Below are 19,116 nucleotides of genomic sequence, written 5' to 3'. Positions count from 1 at the left end.
AGTTTATTGTTGTGCCTGGAATATAGGTTTTTTTCTAGTATTATATAAAAAGACCATATAGTGGAATTCCCAAAAAATAATACTTAAAGAATTTGTATTTAATATCGAATTTTAATTTTTATCAAACAAAAGACGTATACTTCACAGTACTGGGAATATTGTAAGGTACGATCTCAGTTGATATTATACATTTAATGGACAAATACGCTTTTTTCATAGAGATATTACCGATTGTTGCAGTGGATTATATAGTAGAGAGGCGTATCAAATAGTGTAAACTTGGCTAGGCTTTACCTGTAGGTTTTAGTCGCCTAGTCAATTAGTATCAAGCGCAATGGAGTTATAAATCCTTTACACTTTGGTTGTATATTGCCGAGGCTAATGCTTTATATAACCTTGGACAAAATTAGGTAAAAGGGTCATCATTCTTTAATATTGTTTAGGCGAAATTGTATACTGTATTTTTTCTCATTGGTTTGCTTCTTCTTAATGGTTCATAAATATTTCTCATAAACGTACAAATTGCTATACCACACACCACGAACTTATAGTAAAACTATGCACTGATGTATATGGAATGACGCGCGTAGTAGTGGAAACAAAATTACACCGCAACGGTTGGTAAACCTGTCGCAAAAATCAGTCTGTTCCGCTCTCGTGGAGTTGTCAAAATAAATCCCAGCAGTTGCGAGACATCCAAACACATTGTAATCAAACCCACCGCCATTAGATTCTATGTACTCAGCCATCCATATATGCATAATAATTGTATTTTAACCAATTTGTGCTCACCTTTAGTAACGATATGAAATATTAACCTTTTAATGTTAATATTAAAACGATTTACTAATAGTACAACGTCATGATCACGTCAACGATATTGTTCATGGTATCATAGTAACAGCTGGGACCCGATATATTAGAATGGTAATGTTTGTAATAACCTCCTTACCTTCTTGAAACTTGTATGGTTTGAACATTGCTACGAAACTTAAAAAATGTAAAATATATAATACAAGATTAACCCAGAAATATTTCACTTGCAGATGTTAACATTTGCATGAAACTTAATTTTCAGCAAAGGGAAGAATGATTTTCATGACGGCAAAAATCCAAGTATCGAATTTCACTTTGCGTCATTCAAATATATCATTTAGTAATCTGATAAAATTTATTATTTTATTATTATTATTACTATTATAAATTTTTGTAAGGGAAGACGTAGCCTACTTATCCGCAGATTATATGAAGAAGATTTCATTTTGTAAATTTTTAATATTGTATGAAATCTAATCTATACATGAAGAAGAATAATTTTGATGTCGGTACAGGTCATTCAAGTTTTTTACTCAAGGGACTGGCAATATTTCTCAGTATATACCTACAAGATTAAGAATAGATAAAACGTGTTAAATGTTTAATTCTTACAAAATACTTTATAAATAAATCAGGTCAAAATGCAATCTATTACATTAAAGGGCAAAATAATTATATAAATATAACATAAATTTTTATGATCCTTTCCTTAATAATCTTGTAGCTTGAGCGCGCCTACAATTAGCATTTATGAGAAATCGGTTAACAGAATAATCAAAGTAAAAGCGTAATAAAGCAACATGTGGAAACTCTGAGAAAGCTAAGCACTAATGACATTTTGACAATTTAATGACAAACCAACGCCCCCCCCCACCACCCACACACCACCAGCTTGTGCGTTCAAAGGCGCAAGTATGTAGGATTGAGCTCCGTTACACTGGATATAATACCTGTCTAAGTTGACTTGTTTAACATGTTTTGAAGTGTAATACCTACCCAATTCTTAGTATGCCTTATAAACAATTTAATTAATTAATCTTTGTTGATTTTTATTTTAAGATAAATAAACTTCTGAATATTAGCATCTGGTATGTATAGTTAATTCAGGAATTTAATATAAATAAATACTAAGCAGTGTCTGTTCAAAGAACCAACATTACACAATCATCCAACTCTCGGAATGACATTCACCATCACCAAATTATATGATTCTCACAATAAAATAAAGCCTCATGCACAAATTTAAATCTATAAATTGATTTAGTTTTGTAATCTCGTATGAAAAGTCTAACGAACAAAAAATAAATGTTACAGGTGATAGGTTTTGTTAATTCTCAACCATTGAAGGCAGATAGAATTTTATGTTTTCCAAATAAAATATAATTTAATTCAGCCTATGATATAATCAGTCTAGAATTATTAGTGAATTAACTGATCAGTAAAGTTTAATCCATTTATAACGTCATACATTTATACAGATTTAAGATACATGTTATTGCCATTAAGAATAAGGTAAAATTTGCTTAACTTCAAATGGACACACTTATACCTGCAATGGTCTGTATAGCAATTACACCGATATTCAAACTCAAAAGATACAGGGGGATTAAATATAATATATATTGACATAGCATTTTCAAAATATTATAATAATTATAAATGTTTACAAACATTATTATTAATAGACCAAAATTAGTCTTTTGTTGTCTCATCTCTCAATCAGTGATTCTGACACGAGAGTCAAAAAATCCTGAAAAAGAATAAACGATTTTTGAATTCAAAACCCAGTTATCATCGTAAAGTTATTTACATTGATACGTTTGTACACTTTATTACAACATATTCATAAATTTAAATTAACAATACATCTAAACAATAATTATAGTAGCCTACTTGAAAAATGTTATTTTTAAAAACAAAGGTATAGACCTATCATATCTGGATACGATAGTCCTTAAACCTCAAACATAGAAATCCATTAACTTCCAGCAAAGTCTGGAAATGACAAACCTTACTTTGTTTTGTCCGAGGTTCAAATAACAAAGTGACGAGAAATTTAAAATTAAAGTAGCGTTTGTATTATTTTGGCATAACACAGAGTACTTTCAATAGTTATTGCTTGTTATAAAAATTAACGGAGTTTCTCCATGAAATTTCCTAAATGCATTTCACAAGGTCAAGCGTAACAATTTTGGTGTAAGAAAAGGCTTAGAAATATTTACAAGTTCACAATTGTAAAAGATGGCAATTATAATATTGTATCTTTTAATGAAATAACACCAGTATACTAAGGACAAAGACGTGATAAAAAAACAGAAATCAAAATCTAGGACAGCTCCCTCCAGGAAAACAGTATGAAAGTTGGAAACTGGAATGGTACACTATTCGTACCCTATCTAAACCTCAGAGAACTGTAAATACCCGTTATTACATCGAACCGTATACACCTTGTTCAACGGTTTGTATAAAGTACTTATCTAATTTTATCATATTAGATATAAACATAATATAATAATTACAAGTCAGACACAATGTATAAATCATAAAACTAAATAAGTAAATTAACAATTTATCTTTAATACAGCTTCATTATAAAAAACATTATAGACTTATACAGGGTATCTATGTTGCCACTATTAGCAGCTAAAAAAACACCTAAATTTGCATGTAATTTTACACAGGGAAATCAACTATCTTTTTGGAATTGTTTGAAATATAAATTAAGTATTTTAAAATGTTGGAACATAACGACCACCTTTGAAATTTGTTATGGAAATATGTTCATTCAATGATGGATTATAAAATAACATTGTAATAGTTTTCCTGTGACAATTCTTTTTAACTTAGCTGTATTATAGACCTGTGAGCCGACCATCACGAATCATTTTAAAAAACTATATCAGAATTTGTAGTATTTTGTACCTTTTTGTACCACAAAAATGTTATACCAATCACTGAACAAGGTTATTAACCATTTAAAAGTCGGCTCACAGGTCTACGCTTTGAAAAAAAAAACTTTGTCGTAAATTAAAATGAACTACACTTTATTTTTGTACCACCAATCTTTATTTTTGTACCAGTCAAATAGCGGCTCAGGAAAATATTTAAGTTTTGCTTAACATGATGGAAGAGAACTAGACGTGCCGTTGCCCGTGCACTGCTGGGTTGCAGCTGATTAGCTGCAGGCGCGTGATGGACTTACCACACTGTCAATTAGCCTCGGCTAATCTTCATGTTTATTGTTACTGGTGATTTCCTTTCCAGTTTAAGTTGATTATTTTAATTTCTGTTCACCTGAATAATATTATACCATACCGGGTTGTGTAATATAAGGATGTTTTTTTAATTGGACGATTATAATTGGAAAATGCTACGATTTATTTTGAACATTTTACAGAAGACTGCTTTGTATTTTCTTAAAACACTCTGTTATGAATTACACCCAAAAATCCCCCCCCCCCACAAACCGAAACAAGATGTAGTTCAGACACGAAAAGTGTTTAAAAGTCAGCACACAGATGTTCGTATAAAAAGAGAACTATGTATATCAAATTCTGATACTTCATGATAAGAGCTTTGAAATAATACGTTACATGGCCAAATAAAACAAATTCTTTGTGCCGATGTAATATTTAATTTTTTGACAATTTTAAAATGTCCATAAACTAAGTAATTATAATGATAATCTCAACATCAAACTAAAAGCCGTACATACTTTTTTATATCTCCAAAATTACATTTCGTGCTAAATTAAATTAATACCGAAAACGATTAATGTCGTATAAAAAGAGGTTCACTTGAGAGGATGTACAGCTTTTATTGGGTCCGATTCACTTTCTGATATTGGCCACTTTGTAGCACATACATTTAGACGTGATGGCTTGTGGGAGACTTGGGACGATCTTAAAGCCAATTCACTACCATTTCATGCCATTTAATTCTTTATACTGGATAACTTGAGTACCTTAACTGCTTTGAAAGGAAATTTAATTTGATTTCTTTATGTGTATACAAGTTTACATTTTACATAGTATTTATTCTATTTAATATAAGAGCTCATAATGTTAGTTAGTTTTTAATATTATTTATTGATATGCAATTACGTATGCTATATCTTAATACTCTCTGAATTATTAATGTCTTCAACAGATTATTTTTCTGAAATATATCAGTTTTTTTTTTATTAAATTCAAGTTTTGATTGCTGTTGAATGTAGTGTACATCACATTTCTATTGAATGTTAGTTTATTCTTAGATAAGTGAGTTTCTATAGTGTTATAAAACACTAGTCAAATTAAAATATTTTGTAAAAAGACGTGTTTTGTTTTTTTATATTTTTTAAAATTTATTTATGGTCTTAATTTTAGTATTTAAATATAATTAATATTATTTTAATAAATTAATAAAATAAGTATGACCACGAGCTGAACTTTGGCATATTACTTTGTAATTTAAACATTGTGATTATTATAATAATTAAATTTATTTATTGAATAAACATCTATTAATTTTAACATTTTAGCAGATTGAACATTGATAAATTTGTATGGTGTTTTAAAAATTAGTTTCTTATTTGTATATTTAATTAATATAATACATACCAACATCTTCCACTTTTATTATTTTTAATTTAGTTTGCTGAGCCATTATTTTATAGGCTTATAAAAGTTATTGATACAAAATGGTAAAACTATGATTCAAAAATAAAGTAAATTTTTAAATTCGTACGTAGTTATCTTTTTATTCGAAAACCTGTGAGACAACTTTTAAATGCTCTTCTTGTATGGATATATTAATAATATTTTGGTACGTAATTTGGAATAGAGTGTTTTAGTAAATTACAAAGCAGTCTTCTGTTAAGTGTTCAAATTAAATCATAGGTCAAACTAAAATTGGTCTAACCTCTTACAGACAACTGGCCAATGTTGTAATTCACAATTTTCTGGAAATATGTAGTACTTTATATTACACAACCCTGCAAGGTATAGTATTTTTGAATCCTACTTTGAATCTTCTTAAAAGTTCAACCATAAGGTGTTGTTTATACAGGGAATTATTGACCACACAATTATAAATGCCGAGTTCAAGCACAGATATACAAACAATATTGTGAATGGCTTTTATGTTTATATAAAGGTTTGTTTACGTTTCGGTAAAGCTGTAATTCTACTTTTACAGAGTGTAGAAAACATAGACATTAGTGACGCGATATGAAAAATTTTTCTAGTACAAAACATACACCCATAGCCCGTTAAAAGAAGTAGTCATTTCGACAAGGAGCGACAGTAACGTCTCACCACCACGCCTGGATAGCCACTGCAGGGAGATTAGAGAAACGCGCTGACATCAAAATGGCCGCATTAGTCCCGCACCTAGCGGATACAGAGCGAACATACTTGATTAGTGACGTTCAGTGATGAGAAACGAAAGTTTTTTCCCTGTGCAAAACATACATTCATAGCCTGTTAAAATAAGTAGTCACTTCAATATATATTCTGATCCTTAACAGAATAGTACGATTTTATATATGTAGAGCCGTGTTTTGGGGAAAAAAGAGAGTCACACTTTTTTTAAAAAATACTAAAGAGATAACTCAACTTTCTTTGCACTATTCGTTTGAATTCTTTAACGATATCAGTAACATTTGAACTATTTTAAACCAATATGCATGAGAAGCCTACAATATAATGCCATAACATTACCCGTAATATTTTATAGCATACGCGTATATCGTGTATATCCGGTATATATAGTTTTTAGTTTGGTAGTTTTTTGCATGTTTAAAATAGCTAAATAATAGAAAACCTAGAAAATTGTTGATAATAAATTTAATTATAGAATTATTAATGCATAAACTAGTTTATCAATATTTTTATATCGATGTATATTTATTTTATAAGAATTCGATATGTCCTGTATATATATATATATTATATATATATATATATATATATATATATATATATATATATATAATTTCAATAAACGTTGAAATCGCAAAAAGTACTTGCTCCGCCGGGAGTCGAACCCGGATCTCTCACTTGCCGGGTGAATGTGCTACCATTACACCACAGAGCGCTTACTTTTTCCGATTAAATTATTTTGTATTTGGCCATATCTGTCACATATGCGTTTACATAAGCAAACTAACATATGATCGGAAGACCAAATACCTGTCAAACGACTTTTATTTACGTTAAATTGTATAAATGGCAATAGCCTTATTTAATTTCAATAAACGTTGAATCGCAAAAAGTACTTGCTCCGCCGGGAGTCGAACCCGGATCTCTCACTTGTCGGGTGAATGTGCTACCATTACACCACAGAGCGCTTACTTTTTCCGATTCAATTATTTTGTATTTGGCCGTATCTGTCACATATGCGTTTAAATAAGCGAACTAACATATGATCGGAAGACCAAATACCTGTCAAACGACTTTTATTTACATTAAATTGTATAAATGGCAATAGCCTTATTTAATTTCAATAAACGTTGAATCGCAAAAAGTACTTGCTCCGCCGGGAGTCGAACCCGGATCTCTCACTTGCCGGGTGAATGTGCTACCATTACACCACAGAGCGCTTACTTTTTCCGATTCAATTATTTTGTATTTGGCCGTATCTGTCACATATGCGTTTAAATAAGCAAACTAACATATGATCGGAAGACCAAATACCTGTCAAACGACTTTTATTTACATTAAATTGTATAAATGGCAATAGCCTTATTTAATTTCAATAAACGTTCAATCGCAATCAATTATTTTGTATTTGGCCGTATCTGTCACATATGCGTTTAAATAAGCAAACTAACATATGATCGGAAGATGTATGTATATATATATACATATAATTAAATTTCAATAAACATTTAATCGCAAAATTTTATTGATTTGCCACTTATAAAAATTTAAAAAAAGATGTTGAAGCTTACCAAATATTAGCCCAAAATTTTATGAATTAACTTAAGATTTTACTTTTTCAAATTCTTTAAATATTGGTGTATGAAATATAAAAGTGAGTCATGCACATGAATTGTTAAGATGATATTAAATATTTAGTCTGGATTGGAATGAGAGAGAGCCTTGGATATGTTGGCAGAGTGTTCTCCGAGATATTGTTTACCCCATCTATTGTTTGAAGAACCGGTTCACTTTCAATTCCAATCTGTGGAACTGTATCGCAGCTCACAACTCAAATATCTTCCAGCTATCTCATAAATATATCTCAAATATATCTCAAGATATCTAACAATATTTATTGCCAGCAGATTATTCCTATGGTCCATATACATTCTAAAATATTTTACTTTATTGTTGACTAGCTGAATGGATTACATTACATACAAAATTCTCATTACATATAGATATGTATTACACAGATTTTTCAATAAGTCTCGTGACGCACTCATATCTTGGTAAAAAATTAAACGAAATCATTGCAATTTATCAGGACAAAAAACCCTACTTTTTATTAAGCAGCTTATCTTTACCGTATCAAGTGGTGGCTCTTCAGTATTGTTTAATATATGTGAAATATATACATAAAAAACAGTAATAAAAAAGCATTAAAACTGGATTTACTTGACCATTCGTTATACTACTAAAGTAGCATGTTTATTTATTTATTAGAATACGATTAGTAGTCATCTATTAGGCACACCCATGTTTGAAATAATGGTTATGCCACGTTATACTGTAATATTATGGCATGCATGTGTAAGAACGATGTTCTTTAAATTTGCTATTGGTTAAGACTAGCTAAAGAACTTACCCAAATAATATGTAACTTCAGTTTGAATCGATTAAAACTTATTACAATCATTAATTCAATTATTCCCATAATGATACTTTATATTTTTCAAAGGATTGTAACACTGTTCTAAAAAAACTTTTCAACAGAATAAAACACAATGAACGTGAATAACTTTAAAATTTGAAAACACTTCTTTGATATTTTTACAATGAAGATATAACTACTCCTTTTGGTATATGTATTTGATCGCTATAAGTAAATAGATTGAACACATAATTTCGGGTTGATTATAACTTAATTAAATTTAAGTTTTATTATATAAAATAATACTAGTAGATAACAACTTCATTTGTTCTATAAATATTATTATTCCCTTATTTGAACATTTTAATTCACCGCATGTGTAGTTTGGGAATCAGATACGGTTTATTACTGTTAACTAATCAATATTAATCTATTATTTTCCGACCTTTTAAATTATTTTTGTTTAAATAATTTTGTAATTTACCCCCTCGTGGATACTTCTAAAAAGGTAAAGTACAAAAGTGAGAAATTATGACAAAATTATTGGCCTTTTAAAGAAAATTAAAGTCTAAAACTTTAAATTATATAAATAATTCAGAATCCTCATAAAATATATACACTTGAATTTAAGGTAGTAAATAAAGTTAACATTGCTCTCATAAATTCTGTTTTATACAAGTAGCTAAGTTTTCTTAACTTGGATGGATGTAATTTTAACGGAGAACCACATATTGAAATCATCATATAATTGTATCTTGTATATATTTAAACAAGGTAGGAATACGCCACTCTACGCACCGTATAATACGCTTTGCTGAGGTTGTAGTCAGAATTTCGAATCTACAACTCATTTAATTCCTTATATGCTTTGCAAACAGAAAAACAATGAAACAAAATAATATTTTTTATCCCGTGTATCCACGAGTACGTGGCAGGAGGAGACTGAAAATCCAAAGGCTCACGGTGTCTTATTTAAAATCAACACAAATTCTATAAGAATATTTAAGTACTACAAATTTTAACTTTGTTCTTCCAGAGTGTTTCACACGTTTACAATTCCAAAGTACGTAACTATAATATTTTCCCTAAAATTGTGATGGAGAAAATTTACTCGAATAAAAAAACATGTCAGTCCCTCAGGTCATATTTTACGGACTTACTACAAAAATAATTAAATCGTTGAACTAGCCGTTTTATATATGGCCTGGTTATAAAATGTCTCCAAATTACTACTTAAAATGTCCATAGTTCAAACTTTAGTGAGGATTGGGCAGAAGTAGTTCAGTCATTGGCGATCCTCCAGGTGCACAGTTGCCTCATTTTCAATGCTCTTTCGGGATGTTACTGTGTCCCTATATTAAAAGTTTGGGTTAAGTGTGTAAGTCAACATGAAACTTTCTCCTGCTATCGTGTCATACGTAGCCCTTTTAAAACCCAGGTGATCATAACGTGGATATTTAGTAACCACTGTGTCCACATACATTCGTAATGTATTTGTCATATAATAATATTAGATATTAAATATTCCTAGTTCTATGCTAATATTTTAAATGCGAACAATGATAACCATAATTAATTTATTAATGCCCTTAGGCACGGTGATCCTCTTTACTGTTTTGGTGTCATAATCCAATGCTTTTTGATGGGTTTGATCCACATGTCCGCTTTGACAGTGTAAATAATTGTTTAACGTGTAGTTAGTTTATAATTGGCTTATATAGTTTTAACCAAAAATTCCATTGTTTATATATATCATTTTTACATACATATTTCGTATTATTTTGTTATTTTTATTGTTGATTTATATAGTTTTTATTATTGTTTGCTGTAAATTGTTTGTATTATTACACTATTTTCAGAGATTAGTTTTTATAGTTGCTTTATACGATTATTTTTCAAAGAGGTAAAGGTCCGGTGTAGGGTAACGTTAATTTTTATTTTTGGGAGTACTGGAATTTATTTGACTTATATATCTTCAAATAGATATTCTTGATAATTTATACGGTTAACAAGTAATAAGGAACGGCCACTTTGTAGTGAGAAAGTAAATAAACGAGGAAATAATAGAAATAAGAATTTAACTTTGAAACTATATACAGACGCTTTTCTTAAATTTATGGAGAAGCATCATTTGTAAGGCTAAGCCATCTTTCATAGGGACTCCAAACAAGTCAGCTGCTGATGTGATAAATGTGATTCAAGAGATTGATCATCCCACGACCCTGGGAAGTTTCTCATTAATCTTTTGCGGAATTCTATCGTAAAGATCTACTGGCTATATTATTTATATATTCTTTAATCAGTATTTTTGTTACTGTTTACACTCAATATATTCAAATTTCACATATATTAATTGATTCTGTGTTTTAAATATAATACCATAAGAGCATGATTTTTTAGTTTTATATGTTCGTCAATAGCACAGTATAATACCACATATTATACATTAACCATGTCCTGATTACTTTAATGTAATGAATTAAATGTGAGGCGAGTTTCATTTGTTACCAATTTATATCGTGTAAGGTATTTTGGTCCACAACATATCCCAAGAAAAAACTTACCTGTAGACTTAAAATTTCCCATGAAGCTTCATTTTATATATATATATATATATATAGAACATTGCATTCAATAATTGCATGTATATGTATTTTTACGAATTGGAAGAGTGTTTATAAAAATAGATTGGTTTAATGGCATCAACAAAAATATGAATGCCGCAGGAAAATTAAATAAGTCATCAAACTCAGTACAGCCATTTAAGATGTTAACACATGTGGTATTACGATTAGTAGCTATAAACTTGAACGTTGGTATGTTTATACACAGTGAAACTTGTTAACACGACATAAATTGCGACGTATTCCTATTATGTTGTGTATCAGTAAGCATTCAATTTTACCTTAGAAATGGTTTACTGGAGTTTAACTGTGAATTGAGATTATATGGTTTGTTATACAAGGTGTTTGAAAAGTCTGGGTACGGCTTAATATTTTACAAAACCATAGTAGATAACATCTTTAAACTTTGAACAGTGTCATATGGCTATGTAAACTATTTTTCCTTGCTATTACCATGACATGCCAACCATGGGGGGACGGCCCACAGAGGAAAACATGGAAATCTTAAATGAAAGCATGGGTCGAGTGATACCTCATTTGAAAGAGCTCACTTAGTAGAGTTGAATGCCATAAACCGTATCTCAAAAGGTTTATCCAATCAGAAATGGCGGGTTGTTTTAGGTACAAATTGTGAAGTACATTATGCGTTGCCATTTCTGACTGGATCGTCGTATTCTGATGCGGTATGCCATGCTTTCATTTAAGATTTCCATGTCTTCCTCTGTGGGCCGTCCCCCCATGGTTAGCATGTCATGGTAATAGCAAGTAAAAATAGTTTACATAACCATATGACACTGTGTAAAGTTTAAAGATGTTATCTGCTATGGTTTGTAAAATATTAAGCCGTACCCATACTTTTCAAACACCTTGTATAACACTTGTGATGAAAAAATATTGTTACAAAGGAAGCATTTAATTTGTTAAGACAAAGTATAAAATGAATCCACTAATTAAGGCCTGTCCACCGCAATTTAATATGTATGTCTTATTCCTTTCTGTGTTAAAAAAGAACGGCAAATTATGCGGGCTGTGCATTGTTCTATTTTGTTAGGCTTTTTAAACCTTATTCATCTTGCATAGTTTGAGAAAAACTTACTATTCTGTTAATACGAGTACTAAATTACTTCAAGCATTACGATCCCACTACATTCTTAATATAGAATAAGATTACAGCTAAAAAATCTGATTTAATAAATAAACCATTCAATAAAGTTGTGTCTTTGGAAAAAAATATAAATCTTTCTTAAAGGAAACTATTTATTTCTAGTGAAAGGTTCAGCACGAGACAAACTTTTTAAGTAGCATATTTATTGTACCACGTGTCGCGTAACAGGCTTCACTGAGGCTGCTTGCCTAATTTCAAAGCTACACATTTTAGTTTTTTACGTATTAAAAGGTCTAATTGCATGTTTCTTTTACTCTGGAATACTTTAAATTTATCATTTTTGTACATACGAACAATGCTATAATGTTCATTAATGATCACATAAATCCCATGGAGGGACATGCAATATTATAGTGCCAGATGTTGCATATATGGAAATGAAGCTTTGTGCAAAATGACATGTATATAAGTTAGTTGTTTTACAGGTATCGTGCTTACTTTACATAGAGGTGATTTGTGACTGCAATTCCAGTCATCAGTGTTACTTTAAAGTCTTATGAAAAAAATTATTCGACTAAAATAAGTATTGTTGAAATTATTACATACTACAAAATAAATATTAGGTCATGGAAATTGCATATAGCTTTATTGCTATACAATTCGAGATTGTCTGGATAAATCTAATAAATGCTGAGAATTCCAATACGTTTGTTTGTGAAGTATTAAATATAATTAACATAAACGTCTAGTAGTTTAAAATAAAATGATATTTTGTGCACATTTGTAACAAATTATCATAGAAACAACTAATTGAAACATAAAGAAAATCAGTTACCCAGGTAACTAATAATTTGAATAAAACACAAACTTGAAAACTTTCATTAACAATCCACCCGTTCTTGAAACCTTTTTTTAAGAAAACTCAAATACAAAATTCTCCTGCAGTTACAATCAACGCATTTCTATTGAAAATTATATATTTGAAATACAGTAATAGCCTTTGTTATTAAAACGGCTAATAACTAAAAGTAAAACGCAATTGTATGCTATGGAATCTATAAAAACACGTTACATGATTTAAAATCTATAAGGTTAACACAAATGTAACAATGATGTATTAATATTTATGTGTCAAAATTCTATAGAAGATAAATATATACTGTCTGAGATAAAATTATTTATATGAATAATAGTCCAGCTGGAGTATCATAATATTTCTGGAACTGGTGAAGGTAAGGTAAAATTAATGAATTTAATAAAATTAATTAATTTGAAAGGAAAGAGATTAAATGTATGATTATTCATAATAAAGAAGATATTATAATTATAAAACAGTTTTAATAAAAAATAATATAAGTTGATGATTTAAGATTTTAGTGTAAGAAACATATTTACCCTCAAGAACAGGAAAAAAAAACAATAATACTTTATAATGATATAAGAGCAACGAACAATAATATCCTAAAAAACTATATGGATTGTGTGACTAATGAAAGTGACGTCATTCAGCTATTATTAGTTACCGGAATAATTTTTAATACCATTTACAGAGGCCATATGTCAACTATTTGTAATACCAAATAGTTTAAAGCTGTTCTCCACTGGAGATTTACACAAGACGCAATGTTGACTAGAATATACATTTCTTTTATAACAAGACAATTGAGTATTAAAAAAAAAATTATAAACGTAATTACAAAACTATCAGTAAATCAGAACTATAGTGTTGAAGGAAACAGTTACACTCCTTTTTAATGTCTGTAACTGGCCATTGACCACCTGCTATGATAACACATTTGTTGTCATGAATTTATCAATAATAGAACATTACGTTTTAGGATAGAAATCTAACCTTGAGTTGCTAATATAACTCTTGGCCTAAGTTTAAGCAGTCAAAAAATTTCAGAAAATGCATTTATTATGTGGTAATAAACTAATGGAAACCTAATTCGGACGTCTAATTGTTTAAATTTTATGTGTATTATTAACCTTTTTCTTTAAAAATGTTATACCAGAGGAGTAGTATGTATTTTAATCATAGAAAAGAAGTGTATATTTTATATATTAGCAATGGTAAATTTACGAGAAACATTTGAACATAAATTTATTTATAAGATTTTAAAATCTTATCACTCGAGAGATTGGAAAAATTTCAATGATGTTGGTCTGCCTATCTGGCAAACTGATTGCTACCAGCAAATATTTCAAAAACATAGTTTCTAAACTTACTTAAGGTCAATCATTTTACATTTAAAGAAAGTATATTTGGTAGATTTGATTTTCGTAAGACCACATTTACATTCAATTTGATCGCTCGATTATCCATTGTATCAGTTTTGGTACAAACACAAGATAGGGTTTGATTATTTAGCTCAACGTTAGCGAACATACAAGTGTCTATGGGTTAAGCAAGCAATGCGTGGTTAAACATTTTTATTTTGTACTAGTTTTCTATATTACTGCTCGAGAGTGATTCCACTGGGTATGAAAAACTTTATATTCTATAAAATTTGTTAGGTGAGATATGCTTGTTGAGAAAAAAAAATCTCAGCAAGTTATTCCGTCCTGTTGCTCCATGTCTTGTTTTGAAAGATTCATACAGTAAACATTTATAGAATTATGATGTAGATGAGGAAATTTCCCAAAACAATTTTGGCGTAACTTATGGTAATTTGGAAATTTTCATACCTGCATTTAATTATGTTACTGATTAGCATTGGTTACTAGAAGTATTAGGATTTTATCTAAAATATTTTTATTGTCAGCTAATCAATGCCTCTGTTATTTTGAACCAGATTCGTTTAATATGTCTGCACTTAAAATAACCTAATATTAATTTATTCATTCTGACCAAGTTTATAACTGTGTATGTCGAGATCTAAAAACGAATAGTGCTATAATATTTAAAAGTAATTGAAAGTTACGCTTACTATATTATAATAGTTACAGCCTTACTATACCTTTGTATACGTACAAACGTTTACTAATATACTTTGTATCGTAACAAAATACATCAGAAGTTTCAGGACTCTTTATAACAACCATTTAAGAAAAAAAAAAATATTTAAAGGGAGTTGAAATTTATAATCGAATCACCAGGTGATTTCACACGTTTCGTATTATTTTTTTTCCTAAATTCGTGTAATTAAGGTGTTGTAATTTTTCTGATCGCCTCTCATGAGTTATAATAGAACCTGATCACAGCTTCAGAAGTTAGTATTTATCTGCTATTCATCTGAAATTATTACTATGGTTTCAAATGTTTCCTTCAAATGTTCAATATGTTTTTGACATTTAGTGACTTTACAGTTGGAAAACAAACTACTTTTTGTTTTATTGAACAGCTCTCAACATTATGCTTTTGCCAGTAAATAGAAAATATATAGTGTAATTCTTATCAAAAACTTTTATTAGTTATTGAAGCTATCGTTAATGAGGACGCTCATTTTATCATAATTATATAACTACTCTAATAAATATGTCATAGACAAATGAGCATGGACACCAATTGTGAGTACTCTACGTGAAAAAATTAACAATAAACTTTTTATCATAAAGTAAAAGTTCATAAGCAACCTAATCTAATTCGTCATTGCTGCTAATTTAAAATACTATATAATAATTTTTGATATTCTGCTTTACTTCACACGATAGATAGCTGATATTTATTCATAAAAATACGAAATATTGTAAAAAATTGTTGTACGTAGCATTCTGTGACTCGATAATACTTCAAAGGTCTTGTCTATCCTTAAAGAAAATCAGTTACATACGTTTTAAAAATGTATTTTTGGGTAGTATTTCAGAAATTCAAACATCTGAAATCCTCACATATTTTCCACGTTTGTAGTATTAACATTTGTTGTAATTATGAAACTAAATTAATAGTAGTAGTTTGTAATGAAGTAGCGATACTCGTGCTACATTTTTATACTGCATTTTGTATTTAATACATAACTGTAACAGGAAGAAACAGGTGACAAATGCGTATGTGATTACTATCCATAACTTAAAACTCTGACACCAAGACCGCAAACTTGCCTGGAGTTTTGAGTATACTTTGTTTCTTAGCTTGAAGCAGGATACCTTAGAGAAACTTTGCACTCTCCACAGATTAGCCAATTTTAACGCAGGACACTCTGTATTTTCATGTATCGAGGTCCTTCCTAGGTCCAATGCCTGAATATGTTTGAAAGCACTTTGGAAATTTAATTTATGTACGTATTAGTTGTTTATTTACCAGTACTTTGCTTGTTACTTACTTTCAACCAAATGCATTTTCGGAATTTATTTTGATATGCGTTAACACAATATCATATTTCGCTAATGATTTATTCGTGGCAAAAAATTACACAATGATATAAATAATAGTTAGTGAACATGTTCTAAAAAGTCAAATAAAAATTATAATTAATTCAAAAACAAGTACTAATGCTTAGTTGTTAACATTTTATTTTTTTGTATTTTTCGTTTATTAGTTTGTAAGTTATTATATATTAACAATATTGAAATAAACTTTGATAATACCGGATATCAAAAGATCGTTGTTGTCATCTATTATAATATTAGGAAACAACATATACATATAAATTGGAAGTATACAAATTCACCCAGCGCCCAATAAATGTAAATTATTTGATATATAAATAAAAATAAGAGAAATTTTGTGCGGAATATTAATGGACATTAAATGGTTCCACGAAACACAATAAAAATAAAAAATAAAAATATTTCTATTAATTAATTAAGCTAATTATTAGCTTATACATTTGTCACGTAAAAACTGTAATAACTGTATTTTAAAGAAAAGAATGTACTACAAGATCAAATAATAAGAGCAATTAATAAGTCTGCTTCCAAACATTCTACATTAAAACTGTATGAATGCAGGAGTAATATGAGTAGATAAAAACTAATTTTGTACTCGTCACAGTCAAGTGTTACGCAGCATTACCTTTGACACAATCTGTATAATTGAGCAATGAATCTCACTGGATTTGTTTTTTAGCCAATCTCTAATTAGGTTTAGACTTTATCCAATTAAATATCTTGATTGTGAGCAAGGGTGATATAATAGTTTAGAACTGTGGTGGGAACAAAGGCATTTCTTATTCGAAGGTGCATGTAGCAAAAGAAACGTGTAGCTTTGCTAAAATACACAACATTTATGTATATTTTAAAAACTATTGTAGCTTAAAAACTCTATTATTAAAATTTAAAAATTTTTGTTTGTTTAAAATAGTCCTAATATGATCTATCTTACATAACGGATTCCCAACAGCTACTAGAGCTGCAGCTACTAGAATTTTAACAACTATAATAATGAGTTTGAGTTCTAACATTAGTTCCTGCGTTAGTCTTATAGGGTTGATATTTTGAAACTTTTCTTACATAAACGTCACTATTGCTGGAGGTTACAGAACTCTGACTATTGAATTCTAATTCATGAAACGCATTTTTCTATTTTAGTAGCATACAACATTGACAAATAACCAAATTAATATTATATGTTTCAAATTATACTATAAGTAAATAAATCTAGCTTTATGTACAGAACATTTTTACACTTGCGTTTTAAATGAAAAATTAAATAAAATACGTTGAATTTTGTAATTCCTGAGGTTACGTTGTGATATCGCATTGGTATATTTTTTTAATTTTTACTAAAATTAAATTTAGTGGTTAGGTTAGTTGTTCTTCTGAGGTGGAAATCGGATTTCAGACCTCAAAACGTAGTTTTAATCTCCCGTGTTTCCTTTAAAACGATTCTAATACTAGTGAACACGAAATACACTAGGACTTAAATTTGAAATTTTACACAAGGCTTAGTTTTTATATGTAAACCACGAGTTCAATATTGATATAATGAAATAATGATTTATTTTCAAGAAATAATTACACTGAAATTATAAACTACTTATTTGAAAATACTAATCCATATTTATCCAGTTGCGATGGTTTAGCAAATACATAAAAAAGTACAGATCTTAGAGTCTACCTTAATAATATAATAAATAGTGCGTGCGAAACTGTGCAGCATCTTGTACAAAACATCTTGCACAGTCTTGTACAAAACATTGTATACATTTCTCAAGTTAATATAAAATGCTAAAGAATATATATATATATATATATATATATATATATATATATATATATATATATTATATTATTACACAAAAGAAGGCTAAATTTTATTCATAAATAATGCTAATAACAGATATTACACAAAAGTCGTAAGAAAGTTTGCATGAACAGCAAAAATTTCCATCTCAGTAACATTTTTTACAAAATTGTGACAAACAATATAACAGCAATAACCAAAAATTAAACTTCACCAAACATCTGAAAACCTAAAAGTAACATAATTATTATATCATCTAAATTATATTATAGCATATATCTCTATCCTTATTCTAACTGCAAACTGTATACTTCCAATACTACTTAAAATTACTACTTTAACATTCAATATGGAATTTCCAAAACATACTAGTCAGCCTACTTCATAAATTTTATTAACTGTGATGTGTCCTCATAATTAAAAAGCCATTGTTTTACTTTAGTTTTGAACTTAAATATTAACTTACACAATTTAAAATTGGCTGGTATTTCATTAAATATTTTTGCACCTAAAAAAATCAAAGATCTTGTCATTAATGATTTAGAAACTTTCGGCTTTCTCAATAAATAGGCTACTTTACTGCGTGTGTCATGATCGTGCACTATATACTCCGTTTCATTACTACCACTACGAATAAAGAAAATCTGTAGAACTTTAAAAATATATAA

The sequence above is a fragment of the Homalodisca vitripennis genome, unplaced genomic scaffold (genome assembly GCF_021130785.1).
Source record: "Homalodisca vitripennis isolate AUS2020 unplaced genomic scaffold, UT_GWSS_2.1 ScUCBcl_1350;HRSCAF=4859, whole genome shotgun sequence".
Taxonomy (NCBI): Eukaryota; Metazoa; Arthropoda; class Insecta; order Hemiptera; family Cicadellidae; genus Homalodisca; species Homalodisca vitripennis.
Note: the sequence above shows the minus strand (reverse complement) of the source record.